We start from the raw sequence: 17,264 nt of genomic DNA, 5'->3' as shown, positions 1-17,264 counted from the left end.
CGGCCCTGGAGGCAGGCATCTGTCTCAGCTGGTGGGCTGGGCTACAACTTTGTGAATTAGAGAGGAGCCTTCTTTGAAAGTAATCCTTGCACCAGGGCGACCACACTGTAGGCAAGGATGAAAAATGAAAGCCCAACGGCAGAAAGGCTGTCCATTCTGACTTCACACGTAGCAGCGTTGCACACAAGGATAAAAAATGAAAGCAAAACGGCAGGGCAGAAGTCTGCCCGCCGTGACTAGACATGTTGCGGCATTGCACACAAGGATAAAAAAAGAACTAAAGCACAATGACACAAAGTCTCTGTCCACCGTTACTTGACATGTAGCAGCATTGCACATGAGGATAAAAAATAAAAGCAAAATGGCAGGAACCCTCTGCCCACCGTGACTGGACACGTAGTGGCATCGTGTCCCCACCAACCTGGTTTGTGGCAGCAAATGCACAGTGCCACTCTGCCTGAGCCGCATGGAAGTGGCACACGGCTGGACGGCCTCAGGCCAGGTTGTTCGCAGGGCTGCCTACTCAGCGGACACATTATCGGTCATGAACGCCTGAGGGGCCTGCAAGTGCCACATTAAGAGTGAGAATCTCTAATGACATGTACAGCAATGTAACATGAGCATGCTGCAATTTTTGGCTTCTCCAAATTGCATCAAATAGCAACATGACCTCTCATAACTTCCAGACTTTTTTGAAGAAATAATATTTAAAGGGTCCTATGTAAGACAGGCTCTCACTTCTAAGTTGTCAAGTCAGCAGATGCAAATATTTGTTGTGGAATTTTGCTGATGTAGCAAATTCCCAACTAATATTTTTAACCATGTGAAAGTGTGCACAACATTCAGCAATCCACAGATGAAACAAATGGATTTGCTCATATTCGAAACTCAGAAGTAAATGAGAATATTGGGCAATCTGCTCACTGAAACAAGTGCAAATATGCATGGGTTGAACAGAAGATGACTCGAATTGCAATGATCTTGCAACTTAGTGTGGGAACTGTATTGCAATTGCCACTTTCTGTCTAGTTATGACCGTAGTCTGTCTCGGTGTTACTTGCATACAGCTTACTCACATGCCCTCCTCCAAAGCAGACCAGATAGGCATCCTTCGGGAGTTGGAAGACTCCGGAACCTCTCCGTCATCTGGCAGTTGAGCAGTAGCACTGCAAGAGGGCTGGCACCAGCATGGTGTGAACTATTAGCATGATGGTGGTGCTCCGAGTGCCGTCAGTCGACGAGGTGGAGTCCAGGAAGACGATCTCGCTGCTCGCAGCCAGCTGCTCGGTGCGGAGCACGATCCTGGTGACGACCAAGAATGCCCAGCAAGACCCGTCTTCCGACTGTGTTGTCCTGACGTCAACACCTGCAAATGGTTACCAACATACTTGCTAACATCGCTGATCACCTGAACTAGAAGCTGATGTCCTGGGGGGGGGGGGGGTATAGGGTAGGGTACATGACTCTCACGTACCTGGGGGAAGCACAGAACACTGGTCACGTCCGAATCACTACTCGTAGGAAAGAGTCGCGGACAACTGCGGTTCTCTGCGTTCCAAGATATGGGAGTTCCCTGTGCCTCCAAACCATTGTCGTTCATTCCTCCTGTGTGCCAGCATGTTCAAAAAACCTGACCACCATAACCCCTTCGTGTTACCACCACAGAGTATGTTCTCTGGCAATTTAGGTGCTTCACAATCCATATTTCTTCACTATAGTGCATGATAACACAGGTGGAGTGGACACGAGCAATGCACCCTTAGGCGTCATGCGAAGAATGAAGATATATAATAATTTTCTTTTTCCATTAAAATACTGAAAGCTAAATATTGATACTGGCGTCTCTAGGCAACTATGAAAAATATTCACTCACTTCCGCACGAGTTGCACCATACTTTCGTCGTTTTGTGGCATTTTAAAGGCTTTTTTTTTAACACTTCCGTGATTTATTCACAAAATGGCTTTACCAAACGTTGCGCCAATTTTATGTCTATTACGGAGGAAAGACGTACAAGGGCCAATGCTACCCGTAGCCTATACATAGGGTTGTTCGTTTTCGGGTTTTATATTTTTTTTAAATTCGGGGGGTAAAAATCAGGTGCTATTTTTCAAGCTGATAATAGGGGAGAAATCGGGGTTTTTGTGGAAACATTCCAAAATTCAGGTTTTTTCGGGTTAAGTTTAGAAAGGTGCTCAGGAATATATTAGTGTCTTTTTCTCTTTTGGAGCGTTTTACAAGCTCCGTAAGGGTCTGTTTCAAGCCGGTAATCGAGGGGACATCAGGGTTTTCCAGCTATGATTGCCGTCAGTCACTTCAATGGAAGCACCACCTACAGAGTCCTCCTCTCCCTCAGGTGTCAACGAAAACCCCGACCATTCGAGGGACAGTCGTCTTCGATCAGATATTTCGCTATGGAATAAACCTGTTAAGTTTTCCCAATCTGTTTACGCGACTGACTGGCTCAGGCGTTGTTTGTGAGAAAGGTTGGACGCCAGCAAGATGGCCATGCTACCCAAGAGACTCTGCTGTGCGTCAACACCTCAGCAGTCTAAGGGGGATTGATAGTGCATTTCACAAGCTGTGTGCAGCAGGGCCGAAGCTATGTGGCGTGCCGAGGCGGTTCCACCTGCACAGCGGGGGGACAGAAATGTCCCTTCGAGGCCCCAACGCCTATTGTCGCTTTTCCTCAGCCGGCCTCCACGTAGAATGTCAGGGTGAGTTAGGCACCCTCATTGGGCGGTTGCCTGAGAGTCGCATAGCGTCCACAGTGCTGCACGCAGATTGCGAAACGAACTATCGGTCACTGTTGTCCCGAGGTAGGGCAGCTAGCGTGTGTGCACCGCAAACTCCGTGCGGCGCAAAATAAATAGGTTGGTTATGTGGTTTAGGAATTCGGGGAGAAATTGGGTTTAACCCGATTTTCCTGAAATATGTTTGGGGTGTAAAAATCGGGTAAAATCGGGCTTTACCCGAAAACGAACAACCCTACCTATACATGGCACCTACGAGTTCCTTGTCGATCAATAGAGGGCGAATGGTGAATGGCTATATATTGAAGATTTGAAAAGCATCACAAAAATATGATTACACGAATTCATCATTTTATGGTAAAAAATACATACCATCCCGGATCATAAAATTTTGTGCCCGCGAAACACTGTTGAAACGCACACTGCGAATTAGTATCCCAGCAAAACAAATGCGACTTATTTCTAAAGTAAACGATTGGGGATGACTGCTGCGAACTAATGGAAGATACCAAGAAAACACGAAGTGGAGTCGGATGTAAATACCATTGCAAATTGGGAAGACCCCAGGCGAAGGTCAGGCCATATGGGAAGCTTTGTCATAGCAGGCAAACTTAAGCCAACACTGAACAACCTCGAGCACGTACAGGCGGCACGCGAAGGCACCTCTGGAAGGCTTCCAATCACTTGTGCTCACTAGGCGAGCACCGAGTAATTTCCAGCGTGCAAAAGATACCTTTTTTGTGCACGCTGAACGTGTCTGAGGTAGGTCATCGTCGGTTGTAGCTCCAGCACAACTTCATTACCCTACGGCACTACAAGCTACAACTGCTACAACCACTACACCTCACACACCATTGACAACAAACCAAACAAGTAACGAACGCGTCAGGCGGCTCAGGCTAACGTTGGCTCAGGCTTCCTGCACCTGCGAATTTTTAAAGTACAGATATGTAAATTTTGCCGACGAATACGTGCCTTTCTTTTGTTTTAAACCGCTTTCTTGTACTTTTGAAGCTCTGTTCATGCTGTTGATACTTATAATCATAGAGTTATTACATATGTGCTTATAATTTGCGCCATCTGCGCCTTGATTTGATGGTGTGTGCTGGCCACCGTCGGGAACAGCCGCCTTCGCAGTCACGTGACGGCAGGCTAAGGCTCTTCTTGGCAGTGACTATACCCCCTCTAGAGAAGTAGCAGACGGCAGCAGCAGACAACTGAGTCTAGGCCGTGATCTAGGCCCATAGAGAAAGTTAATAAAACACAAAGGCATGATTCAAAAAAAAAAAAACAAAGGAATACAACTATAAAAAAAAATTATGTATTAGCATTTACACATTTAATTCCAATTTCGAGGGTGCAGGAGCAAGGCACGAGGCTGTAACCACACTGGCTGTAACCACAGTTGCTGTGACTGGAGCAATGCTCTAACGGTCATCCAGGTTGATAGGTAGATGTGCCGTTCTTTTGTTCGTGTCCTTTTTATTAAGAATGGCCGAACTTTTCCGGTGCGAGTTGGAAAGTTGTGAAAACAACGTAACTATTCTTCGCGCGAATTTAACAAGCGATGGGGACGCATATGAATGGGTCACCAGCTACGGTAAAGCGACCAACACTTCATGGATCTTCGACTGGAGAATTCCCGACCCGCAACGGTATTTACATCCGATTATCGAATGATTGACCTAGAGCCATTCAACCTAGCTGACATGCTATATTACTCACGACATTTCCTATTGTGGGTGCAGGAATATTTCGCGGGCACATCCCTTGCGACACTGAAATTAAGTCGTTTGCGGTGTATTTATCATACTTGCATAGAAGCAAAACTGTAGCGGAATATTTACTGCGCTTAAATTTCGAAGTACATAGAAAATCATTGAAAACATTTGATACTGACGCTGACCTTTCACAATTTAAATGGACGATTTCGAAACATAAATTTGTTTTAGGCCATTTGCAGGCTATTACAAGGAAATAATTGCTTTGTTTCCACTTTACATATCAAACCCCACAACTCCTCCGCAGTGCTTCTAAACAATAAAAATAAAAAAAAAAGCCCACGTCCAAAAAATGTTTACTATTTATTTCATTCTACTTGCTATAGCAGATAAGGTTGGTACAGAATATTAACAAAATATGGTACAGTGTACAATGTTCAAGCATCACGGTTTAAAGAAAAATATAGAATTGAAATGAAATCATTTCACTCCCTAAGAAAGGGAAGAACCAATTTTGATCTGTGCTATTATAGACAAGATTCAGGTAGCTATGAAAATTCTGGCAATTAACCCTTCCCATAATTAATGTGGCAAAACTAAGCACATTATTGATAAAGCTATGGATTAACCTCATGCACTTAATATAATTTCTCAACAGGATGGTGTTCCACCAAAAGTGGCGCTGTCAGCACAGCAGTGTTAACAAGACAGCTGGTCACCATGCCACCAACTACCCAGCTTTCGTGGACATCAAAATAAAAAAATTAACAAGAACACCAAGAAGAATGATGCCTTCCTAAAGAAGGCAGTCCCGCTGGCAGCGGTGATCAAGCTTAGGGAGGATCACAACCACAACCTTCACTGTGCCGATGGACTGCGGCTACTGAAGAGCACGGCGGACACCCGAGCACTCTTTTACGAGTACTTCAAGGTAGGCTAATCTCTCCCTCATTCCCGAATTGGTTTTGCAAAATCTCCTTTCATCTGCCCATCGGGACAGATAGTCTGTTTTATTCAAGACGTTAACCCTCGTCTCAAAACTCAGGTTGCCCAGGGAAATTAAAATGCACCTGTCCCAGATCCCACTCAGCCTGAGGATGATTTGGTTTCAGGACGGGCTCACCCCTGCAGAGGCGATGTGCCTGCACCAAGAAAAGCTGGCAGCTACTACTGCAACCATGGAGCACCTGGCCAGCGGTGCTGAGAACCCCAGTGCACGCACAGTGTACCATTGGTACTCAACTTGGCGGGTCGAGCACTATGGTGAACCTGTGGACCCCATCAAGAAACTCGGTGAAAAGGCGGCGATGTATCTACAGCACGGTATGTCACTCACCACCTCCATTTGATTGTCATTGAATAGATAGGGATCTTTTTGAGTCACCAACTTATATGTTGCATAAATCCCTTATTAGCACGGTCAGTAAAATGTTCAAAATGCAGTGCATGCTCCAACTTATGTTTCCTTGCTGCTGCCTGTCGAGGAGTATGACAGTGAGGTGGCACAACAAAGTATACTAATTCGTTTGTCCGGCCCCGTCGTGCACTGCTCACAAACAGTACCCCACACAAACATTCGCGTGCCTTTCATGCCTGACGGAGCGCTGTTACTGTGGCCGTTCATACTTTACCCCTGGTGGGGGACAGCCGACAACGATTCATGTCCTTGCAACCTGATCGGTACCTAGCCGTTCCGCTGCGAGGGGTGCCCACAACCTCCAAGGCGAGCTTTCTGCCCTTGGTAACACTTTGGTGCACACACAACTAAAGCCTGGCAGAAGACAAAAAACACCTACAGTAATGGCACTTCTATTGAGCACCGACTATAGCTGCAGTCTGCTTTGGCTGAGCTTGCCATTTTTTCGGTTTATAATACATCTTTTGTCAACATATTTGATTGTATAATGATTCTCCCTCAAAAGACTGCACATGAACACAACCGAGCCGTATTAATGCGAAAGCATTAACTGTACTGTAGAACGAACTGGCGTCATCTGACTGCGTTGCCGGCATTATCGTTGTCCGTAGCAGCGATAAGCAGCACCTAAGTTCTCAATGGCTGAGTAAAACAGCACGTGAATTTTGTCTGCAACAGTGAAAAACGGCACTTTAACGAACTAAATGAATGGCTTTGAAAAGAAAATTTCGTACATTTTGGTCTGGGTGGAATCGAACCCGGGCCTCCGGGGTGCGAGACAAGCACGCTCACCCAAACACGACGGCTCCATGGTTCCAGCTCACTAAAGCTGTGCCTAGTGCGTGTGCCATGCTTTCACATTTTCACACGTAAGCAATGTTCAGTGTCTCCAACGAATTTTTTGACTGAGATACCAAAAAGACATGGACGAGTTTGTCAAGTTTCCTGTATTTCAAGCAAGAATCATAAGCTCATACGAAAAGCCATAAACCAACCACTTTGAAAAGTGTACCTTTATTTCAACTGTGTTATCATGCACAATAGTGAACAAATATGGGCTGTGTAGCACCTAAATTGCCAGAGAACAAATTCTATAGCGGTAAGAAGAAGGGGTTATAGTGGTTACAGATTTTGAGAGGTGCTGGCACACAAGAGGAATTAGCGATAATGGTCTGGAGGCATGTGAAACTCCCACACCTCAGGATGCAGAGACCCCCAGTTGCCCGTGGCTCATCTTGCCTAGAAGCATAGTGATCTGGACGTGACCGGTGGTCTGCGCTTCCCCGAGGTACTTGAGTGTCATGTATCCACCCAAGGACCCGAGGACATCAGCTTCTAGTTCAGGTGATCAACAATGTTAGGAAGGCTGCTGGTAACCTTTTGCAGGTGTCGACGTCAGGACCACGCAGTCGAAAGACGGGTCTTGCTGGGCTGTCTTGGTCGTCACCAAGATCATGCTCCGCACTCAGCAGCTGGCTGCGGCCAGCGAGATCGTCTTCCTCGACTCCACCTCGTCGACTGACGGCACTCAGAGTACCACCACCGTGGTACTCTGAGTGGTACTGACGGCACCAGCCTTGATGGCACCAGCCACCAAGGCTGGTGCCATCCCCCTTGCAGTGCTACTGCACAGCTGCCAGACAACCGAGAGCTACATTCGTGCCTTCCAGCTCCTGAAGGATGCCTATCCGGTCTGCTTTGGAGGAGCGCATGTAAGTAAGCTGTATGCAAGTAACATTGAGACAGACAATGCTCGTAACTAGACAAAGTGGCCAATGCAATACAGTTCCCACACTAAGTTGCAGGATCATTGCACTTTGATTCATCTCCTGTTCAATCAATGCATATTTGCACTTGTTTCAGTGAGCAGATTGCTTAATATTCTAATTTACTTCTTGGTTATAAATATGAGCAAATTCATATATGTTTCATTTGTGGAGGGCTGAATGTCATACACACTTTAAAATAGTTGAAAATATCAGTCGGGTATTTGCTGCATCAGCAAGGTCTTACAATAAATGTTTGCATGTGCTGACTTGACTACTTTAGGTGAGAGCCCGATCCACATAAAACCATTTCACTATTCCCTCTTCAGAACTGCCGGGAAGGTCTGAGAGGTCATTTCACTAGGAGTTATTGGGCACACAACTCTAGCGGCAGAAAGATATCTCGTAGAGATGCAATTTGGGCTGTGTTCCCAACCTTGCCCTAATGAATCAGAGTTACTTCTGCAAGTCTTGTCACGTGACAACAAAAATTAAAAAAACAGTGGACATGAGAAAGTTTTAGAATACCCTTACTTGGAGCAGGATCAAGTAAATTTTGGAACACGGCCTTGGAGAAGCTGAAAATTGCAGCATGCCAATGTTACATTGGTGCACATGCTAATAGTCATTGCCATCTTTAATGTGGTACCTGCAGGCTCCTCAGGCGTTTATGACAGACAACGCTTCCGCCGAGAAGGCGGCCCTGCGAACGACCTGGCCCGAGGCCATCCAGCTCCTGTGCCACTTCCATGTGGCCCAGGCGGAGTGGCGTTGGCTGTTTGCTGCCGTTAACCAGGTTGGTCGGGACGAGAGGAGGGACCTCATGTCTGCATTTCAAAAGGTGGGTACTACTGTGGTTGTCAAGTGCCGCTGCTTAAGCATGCAGTGTAAAGTTTTCGTTATGGCTGGAGACATCCCTAAACTAGATGCATTTCTTCAAGCACTTCACCAATAATTAAGGCTTCGTGGAGCAAAATTGACAGAGGCAGTACTGCGCCGAACAATATATATTAATGGTCTTGGTAAATCCTCCATAAGTACTAGATTAGATTAAAATACAAATTGTATCGAATGTAAAAAGCCAATAGCAAAAAAAAAATGTTTAAAAAACAAATTGTGTGTAATGTAAAAAGCCTATACGAAAAAAAAATGCAAATAACCACTCGCATGAAATGAGTCATTCGCCGAGTGAAGAGATGGGTTGAAATTTCTTCGACCAACTTTGCTGAACTTCATGGAGTTACATGTTATTCAATTTTGCGGTTAATTTAACTTTGATTGATTGATCTTGGTTGTTTGGTAACATTATTGTAATATCATCATCATATAGCAAACAACTGAATGAACTGTTAGGTACCTGCAGTTTAAAAAAAAAGTTAGGACAGAACCAACTACCATAAAATACCGGAGAAACGCCCACCCCCATTTTATCGAAATACGCGTAAAGCCAACTATGGGCGCTTATTAGGGCGCTTGATGTGTACTTGCCCAAATTTTCGAATTTCAAAAATGTTAAAAGTGGGCGCTTGTACGGGTATGGGCGCTTCCTCGGTATTTTACGGTATGGTATTGTCTAATGAAGCGATTGGCTGTACACATAATTGAAAGAGCCGTGACCGGTCACGTGTCAATTTTCAACTAGACGGTGGTTTTGAAAGCGCAAAAGACTGAGAAGAGAAGGAGGGGACAGGACAGTCCCCTCCTTCTCTTCTCAGTCTTTTGCGCTTTCAAAACCACCGTCTAGATGTTCAACCAACTAGCCCCCCAATTAATTCTGAGTCAATTTTCAAGCTAAATTTAATCGGTAAACTCTCTAACATGACAGCTGTGGTGGAACTGACAAGTGGTGGAACTGACAAGTGGTGAATTGGCGCAGCCCTTGTAGCAGGGAAACACTGGTATTGGAGCACAGATTTCCACTTTTGGAGCAGACAATTTTCAGCTTTTATGTCAAAAAATGTTATAAAATCTCTTTCGAAGTTAGCCTGTGCAAAAAACTGCAGTTGTTGGAGTACTGAAAGGCTATTTAAAGTGTCATACCTACAGGGGACCTGGCCACTACAGATATTTATTTATTTATTGAACAATCATATGGCGGTAATTTTGCAGATGTCTGTGTTTGAAATAAAAAGTATGTGTTTGGCTACTTCGTATGGTTTGTATCACGCTGCTTACTGTTCACAGAGCAGCTGAGTGGAGCTTAGGTGCACTATGAACTCGAACCGATCACGATGAATAGTGCTAGCAATTTATACGATCAAAGTGAGCACCGTTTGCACAAAAAGCCATAACTCTTCGTTAGGCATGTGTATATAATGGATATCGCGTTCAAGCTAATTTAAACTGAATAGTGGCTTTGGCTAAATATGTTTTAATTCCATATTGAATAATTGCTGCACCTTTCACTACTGTTACGACATATTGCAACAAAAATTTAGCTGAACTTGCAAAGGCTGTTCCCAAACTTCCAATTGCCCAATTATGAGCTCCGTTAAATTTAATCTAGCTATAGTCATAGGCTGCGGCCTCAGAAGGTCCAATACATACATTGGGATGGTAAGTATCAGAGATATTACATAAAATTAAGCCTATAAAGAAGCCCCACCATACCTGATTGAGGGGATTTATAAATCTTCTTGCTATATGGAAATGTTATTTTCAATTTTGAATTAAAAGTTAAAAAAGAAACAAGCACACATAATGAACAGAGGTTAGAACGTCGCTGCCTAACATATACTCAATAGCCACAGTTGAATTCGGAAGATTTTACTGATATGTAAATATCAACAATCATAACATTTCCCTTTTTTTTTCTTCTTTTTAATGTACCAGACGCTACCACGCACCAGACCGCTTTGAAGATGTGTTTTTCGCATAAGCGCGCGGCTTCGCTGAGGCGAAGCGAGTCATGAGATCGTGGTGTCAGCTTTGTGGGTATTGGTTCTCCGAAGCGCACTCAAGGCGGCTAACCCGCTCTGATGAACACTTCGAAAACTATGAATACTGCAGTTCATTTTGAAGAGAATATCAAATAGCATATTGAAATTCTATCCGAAAATTCGAATATCTGCATGACCCTAGTCCTCACACATAGTACATAGGCATCTAGAAAAAAAAAAAAAAGTTGTACTTCCGTAATTTTTAATGGCATTGCCAACAATGCTACATGCCAGACAGTTTCTTTTCCAAGAACAGCTTCCTTTTGGCTTAGATAATGATGCAAAGTTTGCACAAATACAGCCTTCGGAGCAGCAAGTAGCACATTGTTCGTTCTGGTGCAGTTTGGCGCAAATGGTGCAGCGGTTCCACCACTGCATCAGGTCATGTAATGCCATTTTTCCTACCAAACTTGATGAGAAAAATTAATGGCCAGAAACATACCCCTAATCGGCCTCAAGATCCTAAGGAAGGCTTTAAAAAGGTAGGCAGGTCTTAAACTGCGTTATGAAATCCTAGTTTCAGAAATATTCTATTTTCTTTCCCGCTTCATGTTTGCCTGCTCCTCTTTCAACTGGCTTCCTAATTTTACAGCTGTTTAACTCATTTGGCACACTTCAGATCATGTATGCAGCAACCGTGGACGAGATGGAAGCCGCCGTTAAGGAGCTCCAGGGAAGATCCCACCAGGGCTACATCAAGCGCGTGATGGCATTCTTGGAGCGGAAATCCGAGTGGGTGCTTCTCTTCCGTTGTGGCCTTACCACGAGGGGCCACAACACTAACGACTTTGCGGAAGCATCCATTCGGATTCTCAAGGACATCGTGCTCCACAGACGCAAGGCCTACAACGTGGTCGCCCTGGTCGACTTCATTGCTTCGGTGTGGGAGGACTACTTCAAGAGAAGACGCCTCTCGCATGCGCACAATCGCAGGCCAGCCCACCAGCTGCAATATGACCACCTGCTGAGACGGATGCCTGCCTCTACTGCTGATTCTATCATCCGACTAGACAGCAGCATGTACCAAGTCCCCAGCGGGCAAGAGGACGGCAAGGTGTACGACGTCTGCTGCGACATCGGAACCTGTACTTGTGCAGCTGGACAGCAGGGTGCCTTCTGTAAACATCAGGCCCTGGTTCACCACCACTACGGGGGCCCATTTCCCAACGCTCCAGTGCTTGCACCCCACGACCGGCACCAGCTGGGACTGCTTGCTTTGGGAGAAAAATGCCCGGCGGAGTCCTTCTTTGAAGACTTTCAGGGGCCATCCACCAGCGCCGCCATGGAACCCTTTACAAGTGCCGCCATGAACCCATCCACCAGTGCTGCCATTGACGGGGTTGCACAACCATCGGAGCGAAACAACAGCCCTCCTCTGGACTCCGAGCCCCAGGCTGCAAACGACGACTCGCTTCGCAACTGTCAGCAACATCAGGTTCGCATCAGAATAACTTGCTTAACGAGGCATGCAGGTCCGAAAGTTGCGAAACATCTCTAGAAATAATTGTTTACAAAATTTGCACTTTTTATCTATTGTAATACCCTGAGAGATAGCTTACCTAAAAATCAAAAGCAAATCGGGTCAAAATAAAGAATAATTTAAGTTGCCGTGTGCAGTAAAAAAAAAAGTTGAAAAAAAAAATACTGGTTTTAGAATCTGTGACCTGCGAAACTTGAGATTGCAGAGAGGGGCAATACGACAAAGATGACTGCTCTTCTCAGTCAGCACTGTTCGCTTACCCCGATCATGGCAAAGGAACGCCATTTCTGTCAAGGCCACCATTGATCAGGGCAGTGTAATTACTAAAAGTGGGCTATCTTTCGGTGTTTTTTAAAAAAAATTGGGAAATCATGTCAAAAATAGGGGTGAATTATCTTTTGGCAGTAGGACATCTCTCAGGATATTACAATATATTCCTCAGCTGTAAGGGGGACAAATGTAAGATAGAACTTTTAGAATCTTATAAATGCCTGAAAACCCATGTCCCCAAGTATAAACCTGATTTACGGAGGCAACATTGCATCGTAACAGGTTAACGGGTTCTGCAGCAAAGCATTCACCATTATAAGAAGCCTTGTAATAAAAATAACCAGCAAAAAAAAGAAAATAATGCAGGCAGCTATTGAACATACCTAAAGGCCGGTTCAGACACTTGTGTTTGAGTGCGTTTGACTGCGTTGCGCCGAGAACCGAAAGAGTGTCACGGCACATCTGTGCTTCATATGAAGCGTGGACTCCAATTCAAGAAATCGTCTTGGCACGCGACATAAGTAGCAGAAATGCCCTGGTTTCTCACTGCCGCAACGCAGTCAAAGGCAACTGTCTGAACCAGGCTTAAGACTTGTCTAACAATAAACTTGTACTTCCAGGAAGTAGACGAGCTCCTACGCCAGATCCAGCAGGAGCAGTGGCGACAGCATGCTACTCTTGTTGAAAATCCTGCGTACGCACAGCAGCTGCGGCAGATCCTCACGGGGATGAGGAAGGTACAGCGAGAGCCCGAGATGATGGCCTGCATCATAGCCACAAAAGCGGTGTACGCTGGGAGAAAGAGGCAAGGAGGCACCATCAAGGTGCAACCGACGGCCATCGCCAGGCGCCGCCCAGGCATCACCCGAGGCAACAAGCGAGTGCCTGCTGGCCGCCCTTCGAAGGGGCTCCCTGCCAAGAGGGCCAAGAAGGAGCATAGCTTCAGCACCAACATGAAGAAGGACTTGCCCAATGCCAAGTCACACGGCATCGGTCACTAAATCTTAGGGACTGCCCAAAGTTCCGAATCATCCAACTTTTTTTTTACTTGCGTCTGTTCAGTGCATAAGCTGCCTGCACAGAACTCACGGTGGACACAAACTTCCAGCCATTCTGCTTTTATTTTTTCTTTTCATGTGCAATGCTGCTACGAGCCAAATGACAGTGGATAGACGTTGTGTTGTGCTTTTGTTTTTTATCCTCGCATGCAATGCTGTTACATGTGAAGTCACGGTGGACAGACTCCCCAACATGCTCTCAATTTTTATCCTTGCGTGGAATGCCGCTACGCGTCAAGTCGCGGTGGGTAGACGTCCTGCCATTGTGCTTTATTTTTTTTATCCTCTCGTGCAATGCTGCTACGTGCCAGCTTAAGGTGGACAGCAGTGTTGCGGAATGGGCACCCCAATTCCATTCCAATTCCATTCCGGGGAATAAGAGTTTCCGATAATTCCATTCCTTTCAACTCCTAGGAATGGGGACACTGGACCCATTCCCACTCCTGGAATGGCTGAATCGTTCCATTCCATTCCTCCAAATCCTAAACGTTAAAAGTGTCACTTGACAGCTCTATTACGTTGCAGGGTTGGGCAGAAATATTCAGAAATGTATTTGGAAATACAAATACTGGGATAGATGAAAATAGTTGCTAAGATACTGATACTCAAGTCTCAAATATATCTATAAAAATGTATCGTGATACATATCGGAAATACATTTTAAAAAGAGGCAAAAAGTCTTTGGATATACAAATACAAGAATACATTTTAGGGAGGGCAGTAATATAAATGCTGATAATACATTTTTCAAATTTGGCGCCAACTGAGATGAAGCTTTAAGTTTGAAGTGGAAGTTTTTTTTTTTTTTTTGGGTCCCGAAATTACTTTTCCGCAGGCTTGGCACTTCGCCTTGAAGGTAGTGGTTCCGGGCGAAGAGTCCTCAATGGGTAACGTTCAATCAAGGATTGACCGCGGTCCCTTCCCTGGCATCCTGTCCGACTGACCTGTGATGCGAAAAGACTTCGACCTCTAAAATAAATTCCATCAAAACATCACCACTCCCCTGTCCAATAAGGGCGCCCCTGTCAGCACTGATCACATGACGTCACGGTGGGATGAACTAGTATTCTTGAATCCGTAGGTGTTGCCTTGAACATGAAACTTTACCCACTCTGCTGTATGAAAGGACAATACATACTTCCGTTGTAACTGACCTCGTTGAAAACAGTGCAGGCAGTTGCATTTGGAATTTTCGAGAAAAGTGGACCACCTGAAGCAACCTGAAGCACATGTATCATCTTCCGTTACGGTTGAAAAATCGATACGGTGGCATCCCTGTTGTGACGGTCCTTCCTGCCGACTCTCCACCTCCAACGCATGAATGGCAGTCTTCAAATTTCGCCTAGCATCATTCAAACAGAGACCTCGTGGATTGCGACCTGAGATGGCCGGCACAGGTGCGAGCTCTTCGAGAAACAGCGCCCTAGAGACGAGTCGAAAGTGTACGAAGTCTGGGTTCGCACAGCGAGGCCACGTCTGGCCTCCTTTCTGGGTATCGGATCACCACAGCAGCAGGTCACGTTCACGTCGACTGATCACGTACCAGCCGTGCAATATTACAGGCGCAGACGCATTCGGGTATGTGTTAAATTTCACTGGTGAAAGGCGCCACCGCCGCCCCCCCCCCCCCTCCGCTGCTCCCTCTGTTCTTTGCTTTGACGCTTGTTTTTTGTATTGCATTTTTTTCTTTTGCGCATAAGTCTGCTAGGGCCTTACGCGGGTTTGCAGTTTCCCGCTCATTTTGTTTCTGAACAACCGACTCTCTGACTGGCTCGGTATAGCTGAACGTAAAAAATAAATAAATAAATACAATATAAAGAACCTGGCCCATTCCATTTCCATTCCATTCCGGGCGAAAGGCATCTAAATCCATTCCCATTCCATTCCCCTCAACGCTGCCGCCATTCCATTCCCATTCCATTCCGGGGTCGCAGAAATGCGGAATGATTCCGGAATCATTCCAACTCCGGAGTGGCAACTCCGCAACACTGGTGGACAGACTTCCCGACATGCTTTAATTTTTTATCCTTGTGTGCAATGCCGCTACGTGCCAAGTCACAGTGGAGAAAGACTGCCCCTTGTTGTGCTGTCATATTTTTATCCTCGTGAACACACTCCGCCGTGCTCTCAATTTTTTTTAATCGCCTGTGAAATACCGCTACATGTCAAGTCGCGGTGGGTAGACGTCCTGCCATTGTGCTTTATTTTTTTTATCCTTATGTGCAATGCTGCTACGTGCCAGCTTACGGTGGACAGCCTTCCCAACATGCTTCAATTTTTTATCCTTGTGTGCAATACCGCTACGTGCCAAGTCACAGTGGACAAAGACTGCCCCTTGTTGTGCTGTCATTTTTTTATCCTCGTGAACACACTCCGCCGTGCTCTCAATATTTTTTTTTAATCGCCTGTGAAATACCGCTACATGTCAAGTCGCGGTGGGTAGACGTCCTGCCATTGTGCTTTATTTTTTTATCCTTATGTGCAATGCTGCTACGTGCCAGCTTACGGTGGACAGACTTCCCGACATGCTTCAATTTTTTATCCTTGTGTGCAATGCCGCTACGTGCCAAGTCACAGTGGACAAAGACCGCCCCTTGTTGTGCTGTCATTTTTTTTATCCTCGTGAACACACTCCGCCGTGCTCTAAATTTTTTTTAATCGCCTGTGAAATACCGCTACATGTCAAGTCGCGGTGGGTAGACGTCCTGCCATTGTGCTTTATTTTTTTTATCCTTATGTGCAATGCTGCTACGTGCCAGCTTACGGTGGACAGACTTCCCAACATGCTTCAATTTTTTATCCTTGTGTGCAATGCCGCTACGTGCCAAGTCACAGTGGACAAAGACTGCCCCTTGTTGTGCTGTCATTTTTTTATCCTCGTGAACACACTCCGCCGTGCTCTCAATTTTTTTTAATCGCCTGTGAAATACCGCTACATGTCAAGTCGCGGTGGGTAGACGTCCTGCCATTGTGCTTTATTTTTTTTATCCTTATGTGCAATGCTGCTACGTGCCAGCTTACGGTGGACAGACTTCCCAACATGCTTCAATTTTTTATCTTTGTGTGCAATGCCGCAACGTGCCAAGTCACAGTGGACAAAGACTGCCCCTTGTTGTGCTGTCATTTTTTTATCCTCGTGAACACACTCCGCCGTGCTCTAAATTTTTTTTAATCGCCTGTGAAATACCGCTACATGTCAAGTCGCGGTGGGTAGACGTCCTGCCATTGTGCTTTATTTTTTTTATCCTTATGTGCAATGCTGCTACGTGCCAGCTTACGGTGGACAGACTTCCCAACATGCTTCAATTTTTTATCCTTGTGTGCAATGCCGCTACGTGCCAAGTCACAGTGGACAAAGACTGCCCCTTGTTGTGCTGTCATTTTTTATCCTCGTGAACACACTCCGCCGTCCTCTAAATTTTTTTAATCGCCTGTGAAATACCGCTACATGTCAAGTCGCGGTGGGTAGACGTCCTGCCATTGTGCTTTATTTTTTTTTATCCTCTTGTGCAATGCTGCTACGTGCCAGCTTACGGTGGACAGACTTCCCGACATGCTTCAATTTTTTATCCTTGTGTGCAATGCCGCTACGTGCCAAGTCACAGTGGACAAAGACTGCCCCTTGTTGTGCTGTCATTTTTTTATCCTCGTGAACACACTCCGCCGTGCTCTAAATTTTTTTTAATCGCCTGTGAAATACCGCTACATGTCAAGTCGCGGTGGGTAGACGTCCTGCCATTGTGCTTTATTTTTTTTATCCTTATGTGCAATGCTGCTACGTGCCAGCTTACGGTGGACAGACTTCCCAACATGCTTTAATTTTTTATCCTTGTGTGCAATGCCGCTACGTGCCAAGTCACAG

The 17,264-nt window shown here is 45.6% G+C and overlaps 1 pseudogene; it reads left to right on the top strand.

The window, feature by feature from the left end:
- Window positions 1–4,117: 4,117 nt before the first annotated feature.
- On the top strand, window positions 4,118–11,906 carry LOC115310751 (annotated as a pseudogene).
- The last annotated feature ends 5,358 nt before the right edge of the window (window positions 11,907–17,264 follow it).

The sequence above is a fragment of the Ixodes scapularis genome, unplaced genomic scaffold (genome assembly GCF_016920785.2).
Source record: "Ixodes scapularis isolate PalLabHiFi unplaced genomic scaffold, ASM1692078v2 ptg001547l_1___fragment_1__unscaffolded, whole genome shotgun sequence".
NCBI lineage: Eukaryota > Metazoa > Arthropoda > Arachnida > Ixodida > Ixodidae > Ixodes > Ixodes scapularis.
This window is presented reverse-complemented; position numbering and strand designations above follow the sequence as displayed.